Source organism: Lissotriton vulgaris, chromosome 2_1, assembly GCF_964263255.1.
Source record: "Lissotriton vulgaris chromosome 2_1, aLisVul1.2, whole genome shotgun sequence".
Lineage (NCBI taxonomy): Eukaryota > Metazoa > Chordata > Amphibia > Caudata > Salamandridae > Lissotriton > Lissotriton vulgaris.
Window position 1 is genome coordinate 1,923,762,484 of NC_141687.1, and position 24,164 is coordinate 1,923,786,647.

The 24,164-nt window shown below is 44.6% G+C and overlaps 1 protein-coding gene across 2 annotated transcripts in view; it reads left to right on the plus strand.

The window, feature by feature from the left end:
• Positions 1–24,164, plus strand: part of AGBL1 (AGBL carboxypeptidase 1) — a 3,462,078-nt gene that overhangs the window by 1,781,389 nt on the left and 1,656,525 nt on the right. The gene's annotated exons all lie outside the window — the stretch shown is intronic.

A 24,164-nucleotide genomic window follows, 5' to 3' on the forward strand; every position in this document is an offset into this window, starting at 1 on the left:
TTTGCACTGCTTTTGCTTCTTTCTGAACATCTCTTGCATATTTCTCTAGCCCTCTTGCCTCTTTCTATACCCCTCTTTCATCTTTCCTTACCTCTCTTGCTGTTTTCTGTAATCTTCTTGCTTCTTTCTGCACCTCTTTTGCTTTTTTCTGCACTTCTCTGGCCTCTTTCTGCACCCGTTTCCCTTTCTAGCACCTCTATTGGTTCTTTCTGCACTTCCCTTGCTTCTGTCTGCTACTCTCTTGCACATTTCTGTACCCCTCTTGCCTTTTTCAATACCTCTTTTGGTTCCTTCTGAACCTTTTTTGCCTCTGTCTGCATCCCTCTTTCTGTATCTCTTTTGACTGTTTCTGCAACTCTCTTACCTCTTTCTGCACTTTTCTTGTCTACTTCTGCACCTCTGTTGCTTCCTTCTGTACTTCTCTCGCCTCTTTGTGCACCCCTCGTGTATCTTTCTACTCCTCTGTTGCTTCTATCTGGAGTTCTCTTGTTTCTTTCTGTACCCCACCTTGCTTTTGTGTACCCATCTTGCCTCTTTCTGCACCCTTCTTTCCTCTTTGTGCACCTCTCTTGCCTCTTTCCACATCTCTGTAGCCTCTTTGTGCACACCTCTTGCCTCTTTCTGCACCTCTTTTATTTGTTTCGGTACTTCTTTTGCCTCTTTCTGTATCATTCTTGCCTCTTTCTAAACCTCTGCTGGTTCTTTTTGCATTGCTTTTGCTTCTTTCTGCACCTCTCTTGCATATTTCTGTACCCCCTTGCCTCTTCCTACACCTCTCTTTCTTCTTTCTGTACCTCTCTTGCCTCTGTTTGCACCCCTCTTGCCTCTTTCTCAACCACGTTTGCTTCTGTCTGTAATTCCCTTGCCTCTTTCTGCACCCCTCTTGCCTCTTTCTGTATTGCTATTGCTTCTTTCTGCACCTGTCTTGCAAATTTCTGTCCCCTCTTGCCTCTTTCTGTATCCCTCTTCCCCTCTTTTTGCATCTCTCTTGCGTCTGTCTGTACCCCTGTTCCCTCTTTCTGCACCTCTTTTGCTTGTTTCTGCAACTCTCTTTCTTCTTTCTGAACTTGTCTCTCCTCTTTCTGTACTCAAATGGGAAGTGCAAGCTGTCAAATTTAAAGGTCTGCATGCTCTTTTGACTGAGGTATATTTCTACTTATGCATATATTCTTACATGTACTATGCATCTGAAGATGGTAGGTTAGAAAGCGGGTAACTTCTATAGGTGGTCAAATCTTTTCAGTTCTGCTCTGTCATTTGGTTGCACAGGCAGACATGTCTTATGTATATATGTTTGATAGAGCCCCTCAAACACACTATTGAATACCCATGTGCCCTGTATTGTGAGCAGAAAGAAATGCATAAATCTTTTTGAACACACATTTACAGAGTATGTTGTTTGAAACACAGGTATTCAAGTATTTGTATGTTTATTTTTATTGAACATGTCAGTAGGTAAAAGCATAGACACCCATGCATACATTCACAAATTTGGTCAGACTTACAAGAGTGATATGCTGAGGATTGTTGTCATATATTTGGTAGGCCTAACATTCTGAGCCGTCGATTAATAGTGAACCTTCAAGAGAAAAGTGAGGTTTAAGACATCTTGGGAGAAGGATTAGTGATTAGGCTACTTCTGCCATCTAGAAAATCAACTTGCTGGGGTGCAGAGGGAGCAGAAGGGGCTTTTTTGTAATGCCATCCAGATGCTTGCGTTCAAATGCACCACTAGAATCAGCTACAGAACTGTCAGAGCCATCCGCAAGCGCAACAAGTTGTTCTATGGACCACTGCAGTCCCCTTAAACTCCAAAAAACTATCCGGCAAAGGAGAAATAGAGAACACCTCTCACATTTGAAAACTTACCCATCGGTGATGTCAATGCTCACAAAGGATGTAAGGAGCTCCAAACGTGGTAAGTTGGCTAAGGAAGAGTAAAAGGATGTCCAGGAAGATCAGGAGATGGACACCCATGTAAAATCAATGAATGAGGAGGGCGTCCAGCCCACTCTCTCAGAGAATAAAGTGACTCCTTATCCTGCCGCAATTATTCACCACAAGAACACAGGCGAAAACATTCAGTTGTCCACATTTACATGTATACACAGCCACTTGGTGGAGTTGCTTTACAAGTAGGAATGGATGACAATAAGATGGTAATGGATCTAGTTGAGGGCAAAGCAGAAGTCTTCCCAAGTGAGAAATTGGATAGAAAGGAAACATCATCATTATCACCATTGGCAGAGCTGGTATCCTTGGTTGATAAACCCCAAACCACTCCAGGAAGTATCATTGAATGTAATTCTGGTCCTTCTTTGAGGAAGTTGTAGGAGCATGCGCCACATCCAAAAGATCGTATCCATGTACTGGTAAAAATGGAGGACTATACCCTACCGGACATTGCTATATCACTGGAAAGAAACAAAGCCTTGAAAGCTCATTTGAGGAAATCAAGTACCAAGGATCTGGACCTGGAATCGAGAATGTCTCCGGTTTTATTAGCTAGTCACTTGCATATGCCTGCCCTGTATAGCAGCACCCCCACTAGTTTTTCTCATGTTCATTCACAAAAACTGTCCAATCTGGGAACATCTGTAGCATTTTTGGGTAAGGGAGCAGATAACATCTTGAACTCAGTCGAGAATGTATGGGGGGTACTTTAGAGATTTTTTATGCACTGGAGAGAATTCTATCATCACTTTAATCTTTGTTAGAAAAAAGTATGGTAAATTCGGATTATATATTGGAAGTTCTCTCTCCTATTTAAATGGGGATCCAAGAACGTATTCAAGTTAATCATCCAACAAATAAGTTAGCAAAAGCCCCTGATATATTCTAATTGCTTGTATCAAGGCAGCCATGATACAAGCAATTAGAATAGAGACAGGAACAATAGCATGGAATATCAAGGCCCAAATGTCCCTGGCAAGATTTTGGAAACACCAATCCCAAGGGGGCGCACAGAAGGTTTCATATTGGTGCAGTGAGGAAATCAGGCATAGCAGCCTAAAATTGGCAATAGAAGCGAGAAGGAAAATTAAGGAGATTACTGGGAGTCTAAATGTGAGAGGAAACTAGAATCCTATAGACGTTGCCTTTTCCAAGAGTCTACTTAGAGCACAAGGTAGGGAGCAATCAAGGAACCAGGACCTAGATTACCTAAGAAAGAAAAGGTCAGTCCAATGCATGATAAAAGCGTGGGAAAATGATGCATGGTATCCGTATCTAGAAACCTTGCCTAACCATGGACTTAGATACAAAATTTTGAAACTACGAATTGGCACTAACCCATGGCTAATGGAGGGGAGATTAAAGGCAGAAATGCTCTACCCCGATGGGCTATGCAAATGCGGACTGTTGACAAAGTGTGAAATATTGCATATCTTGGTAGATTGCCTTATGACGGTAGAAGCGAGAAAACAATTTTTACGGCCACTATTTATAAAATATGGAATAAGGTCTCGAGAACAAGCCAATCCATTGCATTATTGATAGAAATGGAAAACCTGGACACTGCAATTGCACTAGAAAATTATATGAGAGGGGTAAATCGTTTTGCTAGCGAAAAACTTAAGCAATGTCAGCAATGAATTTAATTATAAATGCCCCCCACTCAGTAGCTAAATGCTTAATACCGAAGAAATTTTACTCCAAATTGTCTATTGCTGCTAATGAAGGCCGATAAATGTAAATAATTTTTTACCATAGGGGATTTGTTATTATGTTTTATCAAGGTTTTATGAGATTTTTATCTTATTAATTGATTTTATAAAAATTAGAAATTTAGAGATGGCAAGGGGCGACAGCAGCCACTTTTTTATTATAGATTTACTAAGCAGAGCGGCCTGGAAATTAACTGTGTGATTTTAAATCGTTATTTGTGTATTCTTTTGTTACCAACCAGTATGTACAGTGTTGTATTTTATAAGATCTTGGTGTTTAAAGACTATGGTCTAAATAAACAGAGTTTTCTCTCTCTCCCTGATATAGATAGCCGTTCATGCCATACATGTAAAGGGGTACTTAAAAGGGGAACTAGGATAGAGGAGCAGGAACTTAAGGAGGATTCTATTTGTTGTACCGCCCAGAGGTAGTCCCCTGGTAAGTTCATCCCCAGTTAAACAACATGGAGAGAGTTCTCAGTCTACTAGTCAAGGGGGGAATTAAAATTTTAAAGTAACCTTGGTCACGTCCCCATTACGGGTTTACCATATTTAAAAAAAAAGTATCTCAAACAATTCACGCATGACAGGTCCCTTGGTTAAATCACAGTTTAAAGACGAGACTGTTAATACTTTAGTCACTGTACTCTTAGGGGAGGACACTCCACCAAGAGGAAGTAGTACCCGACATAGTCGGAGAGGAAAGAAGAAGAACATGATTTGACGTATCCCTAAACAGAAACAGAAAAAACTGCGGTTCCCTTCCATAATTAAGGAGTTAAATAGTAGAAAATCATAATTAAGTAGGAAGGTTCCTGGGCCCTTGGGGCAATCTATATTGAATATTGGCCATAATGCAGGGATAGATAAAGGTAATTAGCCGACCTGTTTGAACTTGGAGCTGATTACGCTGTGGAGCCTAAAGTCAACATGGGTGACATTCAGAATCAGAGTTTACCCTGCAACACTACTTTAGCTAATTATGAAACAAATAGAGACCCTATGCCAGGAAATGTATTGATAAATTCACATGTCTCTGTATCAGAACAGGGTTTAGTTAGTGGAGGTGCCCCTCTTCCTCCTTGTGGATGGGATACTTTCCGAGTACGGTTTGATCCCGGCCAGGGGAGAGTTGGGGAGGGGGACTTGATCGCAGTTTGTACAAGTAAGAGAGTTAGGTCAAAGAGGGGATTGGTCTTGGCGCCGATTGGTAAAAGGCCCATAAAGGCACATAGGGCCGAGTGTCGGGCAGCTGAACAGGACTTTGCTCTTTGTTTGCCTGTTCGACACTGACTCAATGTTACCGAATAATGTACCCTTCTTCAGTTGTATCAGAAATAGAGGACTTGCGACTTGTAACAAGCAAAGACCTAGAGTTGGTCTATTTAGGAATGTCTGACATAATATCGACAGACATAATATCGAAATGAAAAAATATCGGAGCAAAAATATCGACATCAAAAATATCGGAATCCTATCTTCATTAAGGTAAGTACAAAAATATCGAAAAAATAATATCGTAGTACAAAAATATCGGAATCAAAAATATCGTTTTTTTAAATGTATTAATAATAATGTAAAAATATTTTTAAAATACATATAATTTTACAAATATTAAATAAAAATATTAAAACAAAATTAAAACTAATACATATACATTTAAAATAATAAAACACTTAATAATTTAATGTAATTTTATTTTTTTAATGTTATTTATTTGATTTAATGTAATATTTTTTTGTTTTTACCCTGTACGCCTGTACCCCAAAAACCCAAAACTGACCCTGAACCCTAAAAATATCCCTGTACCCCAAAAACCCAAAACTGACCCTGAAACCTAAAAATACCCCTTTACCCAAAAACTGAAAACTGACCCTTATCCCTAAAAGTACCCCTTTACCCAAAAACTGAAAACTGACCCTGAACCCTAAAAATACCCCTTTACCCAAAAACTGAAAACTGACCCTGAACCCTAAAAATACCCCTTTACCCAAAAACTGAAAACTGACCCTGAACCCTAAAAATACCCCTTTACCCATGAACTGAAAACTGACCCTGAACCCTAAAAATACCCCTTTACCCAAAAACTAAAAACTGACCCAGAACCCTAAAAATACCCCTTTACCCAAAAACTGAAAACTGACCCTGAACCCTAAAAATACTCCTTTACCCAAAATTAATTAATATTATTTAATTACCAATTAATTATTAATTAACAATAACAATAAAGTAAATATATTATCACATTAGCTGTAATTAATTTAATTTAATAATTAATATTATTTTTCCCAATTAATTAATTAAGAATAACAAAAAATGTTATATAAAAAAATTACTATAATTAATGTAATTAAACAATTAATATTAATTAATTACCAACTAATTAATAATTATAAATATGTACAAAATTATATTAATTAATTAACTAATTAATATAAATTAATTACCAATTACTTATTAATTAAAATATGTACAAACATATATCAATTAATTAATTATTATTAAATTACTTCCCACCCTATTCCCCTATAAACCCATAACCCGCTACAGAACATATTTATCAATTAATCAATTAATTAAAAATAATTAAAAATTATTTCACAATTAATTAATTAATAATTCCTACTAATTAATAATTAATTTAACATAATTAAATTACTTCCCACCCTATTACCCTATAAACCCACAACCCACTACAGTAGTAAAAGACAATATTTAATTAAATTACATTAAAAATAAATAATAAAACATAATAAATACAATATAATATACACTAAATTTATTTAAAAATTGATATTAGTAACATCGAAGTTATTTATTTCGATATTATTGACATCGATATTTAAAACTTTGATATTACTGATATCATACTAATATCGATATTAAGACTGTCGATATTACTTACCTTCGATATTTTGTCCCATCGATATTTAAACTTCGATATTTTTGTATATCAATATTTAAAAATCGATATTTTGTCTGTGTACCTCTATTTAGACATTAGGACCGTCCAACCACTAGAGTCACATTCAAGTGAGGGGTACTTTCAATGTTAGTATTAGCTAATGTAGATTCCTTTAGGAAGAGAGGAATAGATGTGCTGTCATCTATGAAACCTTGCCCAGTTCCATCTGAAAGTTCAGGAAAGACCCATCAGGTGCCAGGTAGCGGGTTCTCCTCTCCCATGGGCGTTATAATCCCGATGAATCCTAAAGGCATTGAAATAACAGCAGGGAGAAATGTAGAAAATAGAGAAATTAACATTATAGGTCCCCAAGTTCGTAGGCCCAGTAGTCCCATTGTGGAGAATGAGATGTCCCTGTGGAGATGGGTGTCCGGCACCCTGAATGGCTCAAAAGAAACAACAAAAGTGCCCTAGTTGCGGGTGTAGCCAATTGGGAAGAATCCTATCCTGGAATTTAGCAGGTGGGGAAGGCCAATTGTAAGCTTAAATCATTATTAGAATATGACCCTAAAATAATTTGCCTCCAGGAAATCGTTATTAGAATATGAAACTAAAATAATTTTTAGGTATATTGTTGTGCAGCAAAATCATCTGTAAAAAGGCATGCTAGTGGTGGTTTAGCTATTTTACTTAGCTGTACCATAAGATGGAACCCTGTGATTTTCATTCATCCCTCAAAGGGTTGTATGGGAGTGAAGTTAAGAATGGGTGTAGATAAATCAGGGCAAACTGTTTTTCTTTTCCTGGTAAAAGTGTAAATTGCCCCAGAGAAAGCATCCAACTGGTTGATTCAATCTGTACTTATGTGCAAAGGATAAGTAGCACTGAAGAATGCTTGCAGATTATGATAGTGGGTGAATTTAATGCAAAATTATCCAACTATGCAGTCATGACTTTTTCAATTGGAGGAAGTCGGGTTCATTCGATATTTTTTACTGCTCGATCATTTAAGATCAGATAAACGAGGCTTGTTACTTTTGCATACTTACCGGGGCTGATATGGTCGCTCATCAAGTGATTACATGGTGGTATCTTACCAACTGTTTGGTGCACGTACTCAATTTAAGGTACTTCCAACAAGCATGAGTGATCACAGAATTCTGGCTGTTAAGGTTGATATAGAAATGGAGGGAGTCTGAACTCTGGAATCATAGGGACGAAAAGGTTTTATATAATCGCAGTAATGGGGGCACTTGTTGGTCAAATAATTTGCTCCCAATGTTTAAGAGAGTCTTTAAAAATATTGCTTATACTTGTACTCAAGAAACCCCTATTGACAGGTTTGATAGAATCTTGGCTACAATTAGATCTTTTGGAAGAAAAAAGCAAGTTCATAGTTCTGCACCACCAGTTATTATACCATGGGAAAACAAACTTGAAAATTGAAAATTGAATCAGGAAATTAATGTTTTAGTTAGAGAACAATATAGGGTGTCAACGATACCAAGGCAAAGGGAAATTAACAGACTAAAACAGGTATGGAAAAGGAAAATGGTATCGGAACATAGAAGGGTCGAAGACTCAAATTGGGTTAAACTTTGAGAGGTTGTTCAAACCGGTGAAACTAGGAAATACTAGGCGCTGATAGCAAACCGTTTGTGATGGGAGAGAGAAGTCAAAACTCATTTTAATTCTAGATGCAGAATGCTCAGCTTATATTTCCCAGCTGTATGCTTTAAATTCTGCAGTTGGATGGAATCAAGATGTTGCCTCTGCCCCGTCAGTGGGAAGTGAATATGGAGCACCTGTGTGCCTTGAAATAGAGGGTTACATTAAAGAGGCAAGATACTCTAGTGAGATGGGCCCAGAAGATGTATCAATAGACAATAAAACAGGATGGCGAAGCATGGGCGAAATTTTTACATCCACTGTTTGCCCATTGTTATACGCATGCGACATCCCACAATCCTGGAAGGAAAGTATAATTATTCCACTATAAAAAAAAGGGTCCAAAAAATTCCCTTGCCAGTTTTAGACAGATCTCTCTCCTGGATGTGACCGGTAAATTATTTGAGAAGAGCATGCTTACCCATCTTTAAAATTGGGCATTTGGAAACGATTTCATTCCTATAGAACAAACAGGATTTTGCAAAAACAGTGGTACCTTGGATGACATCACCGCCTTGCAAACGTTAACTGAAAAATATCCAGTGAGCCAGGGAATGCCATTATATGCGGATTTTATAGATTTCTCTACGGAATTAGACCTGGTAGATTGGGGGACCTTGTGGAGAAAACTGGTCACCAAGTGGATACCACGGAACTTATTGCGATTGGTTATTACACTGCACTCCTCTACTTGGACACAGATTTTATTGGGGGGAACACAGGGTCTTTCGAGAAAAATAGAAACTAATAATGGGCTGAAGCAATGGTGCCTTTTGGCAAATCTTCTTTTTTCTATTTACATTAATGATCTGCCAAGAAGAGTGGGGCTCAGCAAAGGGACTTCTCCTAAATTAGGAAACTTAAAGTTGAGGTGCCTGCTATACACAGATGATGCCATACTAATTGATTTAACTCAAATTGGGCTTCAAAGATGCCTTGTACAGTTAATTAGGTATACAGAAGAATAGTATTTAAAAATAAATATTTTAAAGAGTAAAGTTATGATTTTTAGTTATCGGGGATGTAATGTCAGAAAAAACCTGCATTGGTTCTTGGGAAATGAGAAACTGGAAGTAGTAAAGTTTTATCAATATTTAGCAATTTGTTTTACAAATAGGAGTTCCAGTAGCAATCATATGGATTATTGTAAAGGCAAGGCAATCTCACAGGCACTCGCAATTAATCGTTTGTATGTACACTGCGGGAAAAGACACTTCCCACACATTTTATCTGTCTATAAAATAAAGATACCACCAGCATTGAGCAATGCCTGTGAAACAATAGATACACAAGAGCAGGATAAATTCGCAAAAGTTGAGGGACAGATTTTGCGCTGTTCCTATCACAGCGATAGGTGGTTTACTCTCCACCTATGTGCTATGAATGGTTGTGTGCTTATTATGGAGCAACACACTGGTAAACCGCTCCGAGAATATGTTACGGGTAGCACTATGTGAGGAAATCTTTGTCAGCATGAAAGAAAAGAGTGCTCATTTTAGGAATCATTAAAAAGAAATGACAATGTTTGGCTTAGATATGGATAGTGTGGAGGTACTCAGTAAACGTGCTTTGAAAATCTGAATTTAAAAAACAATCTATGTGGTTTCTCGCAAAAGAGATAATAAAATGTGCGCAGAGAATAGTAAAAATGATTGTATTGTGGGGAGAAGTATTTACAAAAAACCCCAACCATATGTTTTATGGAATCTTAAACATGGAGTACGTACAGTTATTCTGTTGCTTAGATTGAATTTACTCCCTCTAAGAATCGTAACAGGAGCTTGGGAGGGCATTGCTAGACAGAAAAGATTGTGTCACTTATGTAACTCTTGTATACAAGACTTAAATCATGTCCTATTTGTTTGCCCCACATTACAACCGGTACGTCACAGATACCTAAGGAATTGTTTTTTAAAGTATAATATCACCACAGCAGAAGAGGTCTGTAACTGTCTACCGGCACCTCCATCTGAACTTGTTTGTTTTAAAAATGTTAGCTTTTTTAAACAATTTTAAAATATTTATTACAACAGCATTGATTGATTACTATGTATGTTTCTGCACTTTCCAACCTTTTATTGCTAGCTATCGAGTACTGTATGCTGCAAATTTTTCTGTGAGGTTTGATATATTTTTTCATTGTTATTATGCTGCTGGTTATCTTGCACTGTATTGGAATTGACAAATTATCACTTTTCACTACATGGTTATGCTGCTAGTTATCTTGTACTTTATTGTGAATTGACAAATCCCGCACTTTAATATATGGTTTTAATTTTGTATGTTTTTATAATATCATTAGATTGTAATCCTTGTAAAGGTCTCTTAAATACTAATCGATGCTCATCTGATTTATTATGGATCAATCCTCTTGGCATTTGAAAGTTTATTGAATGGTGACCATATATACGTTTTGCCCTGTTTTTATATGATATGATATAATGAATTTAGCAATTAACTGTCTCTATTTTTAGGTTTAAAGTATTTTATTGAAGCAGGGTAAAGAAGGAAACAACAGCGCAAGAAAAGAAAAAACCGCAGGTGCTCCACAATAAATGCATACAGTATATTAGATACATCAAAGCAGTTCAGTTCCTGTCATAGGCTCCTTCCGGCTTGGATACACAGCTCGTGCGCCTGTGGTTAAGGACAAATAAAAAAAGAAAGAAGGGGGGGAGGAGGGAGGGGGGAGGGAAGAGGAGGGAAGGGGAGGAGGGAAGGGGGGAAATGGAGGGGGAAATGAGGGGGGGAGGGAAAAGGGGGGGGATGGGCAGTAGTGTGGCTCACTGGTTAGAGGCGGCAGACCCGAGAGCAGAGGACGGCCCGGGACCAGGGTTCGATTCCCGACGCGGCAGGTTTCTGGACCAGGGTCAGCGGACTCGATAATTCTCTCGCCTCGGTGCCCACTCTGATCAGCGATCACACTCGGCAACTCTGGGCATAAGCTTGCCTCATCTGCACTAACGGCCCCACCAGACCGCCGGGGATGCCTGGTCTCACCCTGGAGATACCCATTAAGGGACCATCTCTCAGGGAAGCCAGGAAGGGTTTCGCAGCGGTCGAAGCGCGGAGATACTCCTCCGGGAGTCTATCCTAGCGCTATATAAACCCACAATTAATTAATTAATTAATTAATGGGGAAACAACCCTGCTCCACAACCTACCCAACCTACAAAGCCCCCCAACTACCACACCCCCTGTACTGTGCCAATGACCTCCAGCTCTCCCCTCATAGCGACCCTCTGGTCGACTCCGCTACTCAACGCCAGCTCCGACCAATCAATCAAACAGGCGGATCCGGTGGCGGTGTCAGTCGTAGCAACCTAAGATACCTGGGGCAGGTGATCTCCCTGAACTCAGAACACAACAAGCTATGGAAAGGTGCCCACAGCTCCTCAAAAGCATCTGTATCCCCCAGTGCTACCAAAGACATCTTTTCCATCCCAAGGACATGCCACAATCTATGCAGCCAGCCGACAACAGTGGGAAGTCTGGTGGAGAGCCAGTGTATGAGAATGTTTTGCACCGCTGACCCTAAGGCTATCGCAATCTGTCTGACCCTTCTAGACCTGAGAGGATACATCAGCCCATTCGGCAACCCCAGCAGGACATAGGCAGGGAACCGTGGCACCTCTATCTCAAAACATTTGTCCACCTCACCAAGAACCTCCTCCCAATAAGAAGCCAAAAGGGGACAATCCCACAGTATGTGTGTAAGCGTGCCAGTTTGGCCACAGTTACGCCAGCACGTCCCCGGGATTGACCTATCCATCTCATGTAAATTCTCAGGAGTGCGGTACCAGTAGGTCGAAATTTTAGTAAAGGTCTCCGTGAGCCCCATGTGATAGGCCGAGTGGCGTGAGCGGTAGGAGATGTGGTCCCATTCTGTGTGGCTCAACACTCGTCCGAGCTCCCGTTCCCAGCGCTCCCTACCGGGGTTGTGAATGTAAAAGGGGGGGGGCTGCAACATCTTGTACAAATCGGAGATAAGTTTAGCGTCCGATGTGCGAGTGATTAACCAGCGCTCGTACACCGTGATCTCCCGATCCGCCGATTCGCGCACTTGGGGTTGTAATGCCCAGTGGCGCTCCTGCATATACCTCATGCGCTCCGTCTCAGGGAAGCCGTATTCCCGCCGTAATTCCTGAAAGGGGATGACACCCTCGGGGCCATATAGGTGGTGCAAAGTGCAACAGCGGGCCTCCCGCCAGCGGTCATAAGCACCAGGCTCCAGTCCCGGACCGAAGTCCGGATTGCCAGTTAACGGCGTGAAGGGGGAGGGGAAGGTAGTAAATTCATGCTTAATGGCCACCGAGTCCCACACACGAAGTGGGACACGTGTCACAAAAGATGCGTAGAGGTTGGAGGGCCGGTGTGACCTCCTCAAGAACGGCACCTCCTGTAGCGTTCTGCCTGCTACCGCCTGGTCCTGGAACAGCCAGTGCTTGTCCGACTCCCACCGGCTCCATTCCACCAGGTAGCGAAGTTGGGTGGCCTGGAAGTATTTCCGTAAATCTGGTATCCCCAGCCCCCCAGATTCGGGCGCCAGCGTAGCAATGTTCCTCTTAATCCACAGTCTACGGCCCTGCCACACAAACCGCGCAATGGCCGATTGAGTCTCTGCGAGCCACCCTGTGGGAGGCTGGAGCGGCAACGCCCTAAATAGGTATAGCACCTGAGGCAGGAGGGTCATCTTTACTGCGGCCACCCTACCGAGCAGCGACAACGTGCCTTTGTCCCACCGGCCCAATTCCTCTCTGATTTTGGAGCCGCATAATTGGCCGTGACCATCGCCGGGAGGGAGAGCGCCAACAGGATCCCTAAATACGGAATTTGGTCCCTGGACCAGCTCAGAGGATAAAGTCTCTGCAGGTCCGTCCTGGTGGCGCCGGTGAGCGAAATGTCGAGGGCAGCCGATTTCCCTAGGTTCACCTTGAAGCCCGCCACCGCGGCGAAGAGGTCCAATTCAGCGATGCAAGCCGGCAGCGACCTCCGTGGGTCATCGAGCGTCAAAATGACGTCATCTGCATATAGGCTGATCGCGTGGGGAAATGCGCCCATCTTGACCCCGACAATGTCGGGGTTCTCCCGAACCCTTTGAGCAAACGGCTCCATATAAAGAGCAAAAAACAATGGGGACAGAGGGCATCCCTGTCGCGTGCCCCTTTCTATGGGGAAGGGCCGGGAACTGCCCCCGTTCACTCGGACCACCGCAGACGGGAACCGGTAACAGTTGAAGATTAAGTGCCGAAACTTCTCACCTATCCCGAACTTGCCCAAGACCTTCTCCAAGTAGGGCCAGTGCACCCGGTCGAATGCCTTCTCCGCATCTATGGGAAGGAGCATTCTTTCCCCGGGGATCCTGGAGGCCTTCTCAAGAATGTGAGTCGCCCTCTTTGTGTTGTCCACTGTCTGCCTACCAGGTACAAAGCCCGCCTGATCCGGGTCGACCATGCCCGGGAGATGAAGTGCTAAGCGTGCTGCCAATATGCTGGTGTACACTTTCAAGTCCGTGTTCAGCAACGAGATAGGGCGATAAGACCCGCAGGCAGTCCTGTCCTTGCCCGGTTTTGGGATCACGGAGACCGTGGCTTGCAGGAATTCAGGGGGAATGGCACCCGGTTCCGCGAACGTGTTGAAAAGGCGGGTCAACAGAGGTGCCAGCTCCTGACAAAAGGTTTTATAAAACAGAGGGATGAAGCCATCCGGGCCCGGGGCCTTGCCCGGCTTGAGCCGGGAGATCGCCGTGACCACCTCCTCGATACGGATCTCCCGTTCCAAGTACTGGGCCTGTTCCGGCGTCAACGAAGGGAGCTGCACCGACTCCAGGTAGTCCGTCTCTGTCCGAGCAGAAGGAACCTCACCGGTGTAGAGATCCGCGTAAAAATTACGGAAAACATTCGCTATTTGCTCATCCTCCGTGACCGGGTGCCCGGCGGGGTAACCAATTCCTTCACTCAGTGCTGTTGGTGTTGCACCCTGAGCTTGTTGGCTAGGAGCCGTCCGCAGCGGTCGCCACCGGTGTAATAATTGTGCTTCAGACGAAGCATCGCGTATTCCGCCCGGTCCATGTCCAGGGCAGACAAGAGTTTTCTGGCGGCTTTCAGCTGCCTCCAGATCCTGGGGGCTCCCGTTCTGTGATGAACCTGTTCCAGCTCCCGCACCTGCCGGGTAAGCTGTCGGTCCCTGTTCTCTGCCTAGGAGAGAGCGATAAACTCGCCCCGAAGCACAGCCTTCAGAGCTGCCCATTGCGTCGCGCGGGAGGTTTCGCCATTGTCATTTACGCGCTGAAATTCCGCGATGGCCGCGCGAATCTGTTCTACCGTCGACCGCTTGTGCAATAATGTGTCCCTGAGTCGCCAAACCCCCCTCGGCCGGGCCACCGGGGGCAGGTTGAAGGTGCCCTCTACCGGCGCGTGATCGGAAAGAGAGAGGACCCCCATGTCAGTGTTCGAGGCGGAAACGAGCATCGGTCCCGACACGAGTAAATGGTCCAGCCGCGCGTAAGACTTGTGTGCGTGGGAGAAGTAAGAGTACGCGCGGGTAGTAGGGTGGAGGTGTCGCCACATGTCATGCAAGTCCAGCTCCTCAAGTCGGGTGCGAACCGAGCCCGAAAGCTCTCCCAACTGGTGGCGCCGTTGCACAGACCTGTCTAGCGCCGCGTCAAAAACCAGGTTCAGATCCCCTCCCAACACTATGTGCCTATCAGAGGTGGACGCCACATCATCCAATGCTCTATGCAAGAATTGCTCCTGGCGGTCATTGGGGCCATAGATAGAGCCTACAGTCAGCACCAAACCTCCCACCCTAATCCTGTACGCCAAGAGCCTCCCTTTCTGCTCCGCCACTTTGTGTAAGATCTCCCCCCGGAACCCCCTGGAGAACAGAAGTGCAACCCCAGCCGTTTTGGAAGCGCTGGAGGAGAAAAGCTGCGTGGGGAACTTAGGGGTACGCATTCTGGGACAGTCTTTTGCCAGCAAGTGGGTCTCTTGTAACAGGCAGACATCCGCCTGGGAGTTCTCTAGCAGAGACAGTACCGCTCGCCTTTTAACCGGATTGTTCAGCCCTTTCACATTCAGAGTGACAACTTCAAGAGCCATCAAGGAGGGGAACCAACGAAACGCACATAAGCGGGCAAGGCCCAGCAAGCGAACATAGAAGCCACTTCACGAAACCCCAGCGCGCAGCAACATAGGCATCTCTGCGGCACAGTACAGACCCCGAGCCCCACAACCCCACAACAGGAGGAACCCCCCCTTCCCCCGAAACAACACAAACGCAACCCCACACCACTCCCAACTCCCAGTCCCCTCGCTGACCCCCAAACTCAAAACACCCCCCTGCAATTCCCATTCCCGTTTCCCGCTTCTCAAACCATAGAAAGAAGTCATTGTCCCAGTCCGGTCCTTTACGGACAAGGCCGTGGAAAGTCAGTTTAGTGGACGTCCAGCCACCAACACCTGCACTCGCCATCCCGCCCCACCCGCCCCCAGCACCCCCGCACCTGCGATAAGAAAAGGCTAATGCAGACTCCCCCCGGAGTGAGTTCAGGCCGTCAGGGCCACTTCACCGGTCGCCGTCGCTCTGGAGGCCTCCTGGATGGCGGCCGACATGTCCACCCGAATCGTGGAGCGCCTCTCCCCCGCCTGCTGCCAACCGTCCCGGGTGCTGCGTCTGCGGCGCGGTGTCGGGGTGTCTGTATCCGATGCTGTGATGCCCAATACTGTGCAGACATCCTGAAGGGACCGGAGCTGGTGCAATATTCCGTTCCACCGAAAAATCAGACGGAAAGGGTGCCCCCAAGAGTACTGTGTCCCCTGTTCCCGGAGGAAGTCCGTGGCGATTTTAAAGGATTTGCTTTTCTGCAGTGTAACTGTAGACAAATCCTGATAGAGGGCCACCGGGTGATCACGGAATCGGAAAGGCTGCTGCCGCCGCGCCTCGCGAAGGATCCGTTCCTTTAGGGGGAAGTCCGGCAGGAAGGCCAAGATGTCCGGGGGGGAGCCGTAGCTCTGCGGGGGCGGCCCACTCTGTGCGCTCTGTCTATGCGAACCTGGAAGTCTTCCAACTCCCCCAGAATTGAACGGAAGAGGGCCTCCAGGTATGCCGTCACGTCCTCCCCCTCCTCGCCGGACGGGACGCCCCGGACCCTGATATTGTTCCGCCTGGACCGATTTTCGAGGTCCTCGGCGTGGGCCTGCAGCTCGATCTGTTGCTCCCGCAGCCGCAGGACCTCTTGCTGCAGGTGGGTGATCTCCTCGTCCCTGGAGTGACCTGCTTCTTCCACGGTGTTGACTCGTTCTCCCAGGGAGTCCACCTCTCGCCGAATTTCGCGGACCTCCCCGGCCACCTCCTGCTTCAAAGTCTGAAAATCCTCCCGCAAGGAGCTAAACAGTGACTCAAGGAACGATCGCGTCACCGGGGGTTCACCGCCCTCAGCGCCTCTGGAAGGGGCCGGGGAGGTTGTGGCTGTTTGGCTCCCTCCGCTACGTAGGGCCCCGCGCCCCAACATGTCCGGCAAAGTCCGATCACCCCTCCTCTGGCCCCTAGCGTTCGACATCCTGGCGGTACGGGAATCAACGATGGCCGTCGCTCGGCGAAGAGGTGACCAGTGCCAAGGCAGCTATACTCCGGCCAGAAAGCTCCGTCACATAGAGGCCCCGAGCAAGGCCGGGCAGCCGGTCCAGTTCACAAAATGGCCGCCCGTTACAGTCAATGGGCCAACGCCCAGGGAGTGGGGCCTACCTCCGTCGCGGGTCCAGTAGCGAAAAACACCGCCGGAGGGCAGGCGTAGGCAGTCAGGGCCGGCACTCCTAGTATAATAACAACTCCGGGGGCGTAACACTGCTCCTCCATAACCAGGGCTCAGCCGGAACGGCCGTACGAGGCTAGGACTCTCCAGGCCCCGGTCTTGCGTAGCGGCCGGAGCCGACTCCGCCTCCCTCGATCTCCTCCGCTCGGCTCCGCTCTCTCCGATTACCTCCGTTCGGCTCCGCTCCGCCAGCGAAGCCTCCGCCGGCACCTACTCGGCCACTTCGGCTCAGACACTCCAACGGGACACCACAGGTAGCTGAGCACGCCGTCGAGACCCCAAGCCTGGACGCCTCGCGGCCTCGGGATCGCACACCGGCCGCCCGGCGGGCTCCGTCCCGGGCTATTTCGGTCAGATTGGCACCTCCGGCGAGGCGATCAAAGCTCAACGGCCACTCCACACCACCACCGGGGTCACCAGGCGCAGTCACCGCTTGATCCGGGGGGAATCAGCGGTTGCAAGCGGTGCAGGGTTTCAGGGGCACGGGAGCTCTCGGCAAGTGCAACCTCTCAGCCCGCCATCTTGGCCACGCCCCCTACTGTCTCTATTTTTAAAGAGTGTAATGTTAATTTTTGAATGTATCTTTTTCTTTTAATCATTATTAATGAACTGTTAACTGGCTACTTTGTATAAGTCTGTTCTAAGGTACAGTCAAAGTAGGCCTCTTTCTGCACCTCTGTTGGTTCTTTCTGCACATCTCTTGCTTCTTTTTGTACCTTTCTTCCTGTTTCTGCACCTCTGTTGCACCTTTCTGCATTGCTCTTGCTTGTTTCTATACCTTTCTTCCTCTTTCTGCACCTCTCTTGCCTCTTTCTGCACTGGTCCTGCTTCCTTCTGTGCCATTCTTCTTATTTCCCATCTCTGCTCGTCAGACGCTGGTGCATGCCTTGGTCACCTCCCGACTTGATTATGGGAACCTGCTCTATCTGGGGGCCACAGGCAGGGTCATCGGTCGCCTGCAGGTTCTTCAAAACGCGGCAGCGCGGTTGGTCCTCAGACTCCCCAGGAGATCGTCCGCCAAGCCTGCCTTGCGAGCGCTCCATTGGCTCCCCATTGAGAGGAGAGTAAAGTTTAAGGCCCTTGCCACCTGCCACCGTATTTTGTATGGCAAGGCACCTCTCCCGCTCCAGAGCCTAGTAGCCTACTACGAGCCTACACGCAGTCTTCGGTCCTCGCAGGTCGGGCTGCTAAAAGTACCAAGAATATTTAAAGCTCGTATGGGAGGCAGGTCCTTCAGATACCTTGCTCCCAAATGCTGGAACAAACTGCCACTGGAACTTCGGCTTGAGCCCTCCGAAATCCAGTTTAGGAAAAAACTTAAAACTTATCTTTTTCAGTAGATCGCTGGGTTAGGAGGAGGGGGGACAGTCATTCCACTTATCATAGCGCGGGGACACGCCAGTGGCGTAACCAGGCGCTTAATAAATGTCCAATAATAATAATAATAATAATATGTCCTACCTATGTAGGCATAGTTAGAAATTAGCATTTAAAAATCCTTAGAAATTCACTGAAATAAACGCAGGTTTCAGGGACGTTATAGTTAGGAATTAGCATCTCAAAAACCTTAGAAATTCAATAACAAAAACACAGGCTTCAGGGATGTTATAGTTAGGGATTAACATTTAAAAAACCTTAGAAATCCACTTAAAAAGCACAGGTTTCAAGGACGTTACAGTTAGGCTGGCATTTCACACGTACAAAACCAGAGAAATGTGGCTGTTATATTTTGCTGAGCTAACTATAACTCGCGCCCCCGCGATGCACTGCTGATTATGTCACATATTACATCACTCATGACATGGTCAGTGACATCACTGATGTCATCAGTGGTGTAATTTGAGATGTCATCACTGATGACATCATCTACTTATTATCTGATGCACTTCCTCACACCCTAATACAACATTTCATACACCCAGTCTAAAATACAGACTATCATACACGAAACCATGGACACGCCAATACCAGTTAGTACATACCCACTCAATGATCCATAGGTCTACACAAATCCACTCACTCAACTATGAAGTCACTCATACATGCAGTCACTCATCAATACAGCCACTGACATATACACTCATTCACCCATACAGATACTCACATGCCGCCACTCACCCACAGAGATACTTACACACCTAGTCAGTCACCCAAAGACTCAATCACATTGCCATTTGCTCACCTATACACTTTTACACTCACCACCTTACTGATTCATACAGAAAGGAACACATACTCTCTTATACAATCAGTGACACAAGCCCACACTCATCCATACAGCCACTCTAACAATCACTCACTCTCACATATAGTCACTTATATACTCCAACAGTCACATATACTGCCTTTGTAGTTACTCACACATATACCACTGAGACATCCATTCACTCACGAACACAGCCATACACACACTCACTCACCCATACAGCCCCTTGCAGATGCACTCATGAACCCATACACCCACTGAATCACCCACTCGCACATCCATGCAGTGACTCAAACACACACACACCCACCCACATAGATACTCAGGCACCAATACAGGTAATCAGACAACCAATCATTAACCCATATAGACACTAATGTAGCTGCTCACCAAACAATGCAGCCACTTACACGCCAACTGACAGACTGATACAGACATTTACACAGATTAGTCATTCACCCATGTATTCTCTAAGACACGTTTAATCACTTACTTATACAGTCATTCAGCACCCACTATATCATCAATTCAGACACTCATACACCCACTCATTCTTCAATAAACCTTAGCGTGTATATATATAACATTCTTAAACTTTTTTGAAACACTCTGTCACTGGATGATGTCATCAGTACTGTCATCAGTGATGTCACCTACCATGCCATGAGTGATGTAATATGTGACGTCATCAGCAGTGCATTGCAGGGGCATGAGTTATAGTTAGCTCAGCTAACTATAGCAACTGAATTTCTTTTGTTTTGTATGAGTGAAATGTCAGTCTAATTATAACGTCCCTGAAACATATATATAGATATATTATACACACACACATACACACACATATATATATATCTATATATATATATATCTATATATATATTCACTGAAAAAAACGTAGGTTTAACACCAGTTATAGTTAGCTGGAAATTCTACTGACATAAAGCCATAGAAATTCCAACATTATAGTTAGTTGGACTCACTATAACAAGCGCGCCTGCAATACACTGCTGATGACGTCACATATTACATCACTCATGACATCGTCAGTGACATCACTCATGACGTCACTGATGACACCAGCCAAAGAATGTGTGTCTTTCTTTAAAATTAATATGTTGAATATTTGTATTTGTAAAGGTTGATGGAAGAATAAATAGTTAAATAAGTGTGTAAATGGATGTTTTTTTTCAAAAAATGATTGGTTAACTGCTTTATTTAGTGTATTTTATTGAATACATATATTAGCAAGTAACTTTTAAATATTGAAATATATGTATCAGTGTTTCACTTTGTGAATAAGTAGCTGCATGGGTTGGCGACTGACTCACTGTTTGTATGTGTTTTGAAAGCAGCATATGTGCAGGACTGTATGGGTGGATGAGTGTGTATATGTGTGAGTTAGTGAGTGAATGACTGTCTCACTATTGTGTTTTTTAGTAACAACATATATTTTATTCTAGTGTGTGAGTTTTGATGTATATAAGTGAGTATATGTGAGAGTAAGAGATTGTAAAAGTTCCTGTTTAAATAAGTATATCTTTATATAAATGATTGTTTAAGAGAGTAAGTATGTGTAAGTTGCCTTAGAAGTAAAGAGGTAGTGTGTGTATAGTTTTATATGCAAATAAATGGATGTTCAATAATTTATTTGCATGTGTGATTATGTGTGTGAGTAACTTTTGGATGACTGTCGGTGTATAACCGGATGTATAGATGTATCACTACATATGATGAGTGAGTATATGTATGAGTGACTATATAGAATTGTTGTTAAATGAGTCATGTGTATATAGATGGTGGAATTACTGAATTGGTTGTTGTAACTGGTATGGGTATCTCCATTTTTTTGAAAATGTTAGTTTCTATTTTTGAATATCTATTTCAAGAGTTACATTACAATAAAAGGAGGTCTGTCACTCTGTCACAAAGATGGTGTCATAAGTGATGTCATGAGTGATGTTACTGACGATGTCATGAGTGATGTAATATGTGACGTCATCAGCAGTGCATTGCAGGCGCGCTTGTTATAGTGAGCCCAACTAACTATAAAGTTGGAATTTCTATGGTTTTATGTCAGTAAAATTTCCAGCTAACTATAACTGGTGTGAAACCTATGTTTTTTTCAGTGAATTTAATAGGTTTTTTGAAGGCTAATTCCTAACTATAACTGGTGTGAAACCTATGGTTTTTTCAGTGTATTTCATAGGTTTTTTAAATGCTAATTCCTAACTATATATAAGGCCTCAAACCTATGTAATGTAATATTTTTTATAATTAATCCTATATTGTATATTTATATAATACTTTTAAAAAAAAATGTTAATTGTATTTTTTTGCCCTGGAGCCCCCCGGGTCGCGCACCGGTGAGCATCCCGTTAGCGCTATTGCCGCAAACGAAAACATTGTGACGTATCGCGTAGCCGCGTCCGCGTGATACGCACGTCGTAAGCGCACCCGGAAGTACTCGAGCGAATACGATCGTGCAACGTAAGCATTCGACGCGCTTACACGACACGCCCCGGGGCGCGCCCCCCTGGCGCACCCCGGGTCATGTGACCTGAAAATAACACTTTTTATTGGTGCAGAACAGTTTTGGTTTCCAAATGATGAAAGCCCGGGTCATGTGACCTGAAAATAACACTTTTCATTGATTCAGGACAGGTTTTTTTTCCAAATGATGAAAGACCACACCTTTTTTCCTTATTCTGACTTTGTCCTTTGACTGAGGAAGACCTGTTTGGAGATCTTTGTTAAAAAATTTACTTTAAAATGGCTACAGTAGCAGCAGCAGCTGGAGCATCTGCCCCGCCACCACCACCACCACCACCACCACGACCAAGAGGACCACCACAACATCACATTGGTGGTCAAGAAGAAGAGGAGGAGGAGGAGGAGGAGGAGGAGGAGGGGAGGAGGTGGCTGCCAGAAGACAATACCCCATACAAGCCAAGGGAGCACATTGTATGGGAGTTTTTTTCTATCCCAGAGGGCAAGAAGAAAGTCAATGCGCCCAATGTGACTTGCAAAATCTGTAACATTGAACTTTCCAGGGGGAACCCTAACAAAAAATATTCTTTTGGTAATAATACCATGATTAGGCACATGCAGCGCAAGCATCCGAACAACTATGCTGCCGCAGAGGTGAGAGAACTGGCCAGCAACCTTCCCTAATCTACACCCATCACCTCCAAACGAAAACAACCCACTCCATCTGGGCCAGAGACAAGGGAGACGATCCCTTGCATACAACCACGGTTTGGTGAATTCAGGATCACATGTATTTTTTGTGGTAAGACCATCTCCTTTGGTGAGCAGAGCATAAAGCTCATCCTCCTTGCTGGTGACAACCACAATTGGCCCAAAAAACCCTAATTTTTTCCTGATTCGTTTTTGCTCCAGTTGAGCCATTTTCAATTCCCTGTTTTTTGTTTCTCCCCATAAAAATAACAAAAAAATAAAAAATAGTTCATAAAAGCTAAAAAAAGTACAAAATGTTCAAAAAACAATAAAAAAAATATAAAACAACAAAAAGAAAAAAAAACTGTTCTTTTTAGAACTACCTCCAAATTATAAAAAAAGGCTACATTTTTTAAAAACTCTATCATTCTTTTTTCCCCATTGAACGCTCCCTGGTGTGCGTACCGGGCACTCCCCCGTGCAAATCAAAAAAAAAAATAATTTTCTCCTGCGGGGCCCTTTTATAGCCCCCACATCAAACCTAGGAGTCAGGGGGGTTTACTCTGCCCCCTTATGGTCAATTCCCCCTTTGTTTTTGCCACCTCTTGTGTCTCGATCCTACCGAGACACAAGATGGCGGCCACTCTGGACTGTTTGGAATGTTTACAGACACCCGAGAGCCAATCAGCTTTCCGCGCGTGAACTCGCGTAGCGCACTGGTTCGCACCCCGGTGCTCGTACCGGGGCGCGCCCATAGATATATATATTTTTTTGATCCTAAATCACTCAAATTCCACTGGAGAACATATCTTGAGACATAGCAAAGGCACATCGGGCTACCAGTCCCCACAATTTTGCCAAGTTTGGTGGAAATCCATTCTGCCGTTCGGGCTAAAAGTGAGGTCGACCACCCTATGGAAATTAACATGGGGGAAAACACGTTTTAGACCCCCCTTTTATCTTGATCCCCGCTTGACGAATCCCCCCCAAACTTTCAGGCAGATTCCTCAACCGGCTCCAAAGTTATTCACAATAGAATGTTGAGATTTTGCTTTGAAAACAAGCATTTACAATGCAATGGTTTTGCCTTTGTTAAAGTTAGAGCTATTGGCATTGCTCTCGACATTATTTTTATTTATGTTTTTTTTAACATAAATAAATGGCATTGTCATTTACAATGCCACTAGCTTTATCTCTCGCAAATGACACACACAAACACACACAGAGCCCCCCACACACACACCCACACAGAGCCCCCACACACACAGCCACACAGAACCCCCACACACACAGCCACACAGAGCCCCCACACACACAGCCACACAGAGCCCCCCCCACACACAGCCACACAAAGCCCCTCACACACACAGCCACACAAAGCTTCCCACACACACAGCCACACAAAGCTTCCCACACACACAGCCACACAGAGCCCTCCACACATACCCACACAGAGCCTTCCACACACACCCACACAGCACAAACAGGCAACAGGGGCACATGGAGGCACAAGCAAGCAACAGGGGCACACGGAGGCACAAGCAGGCAACAGGGGCACACGGAGGCACAAGCAGGCTACAGGGGCACATGGAGGCACAAGCAGGCAACAGGGGCACACGGAGGCACAAGCGGGCAACAGGGGCACACAGAGGCACAAGCAGGCAACAGGGGCACACGGAGGCACAAGCAGGCAACAGGGGCACACGGAGGCACAAGCAGGCAACAGGGGCA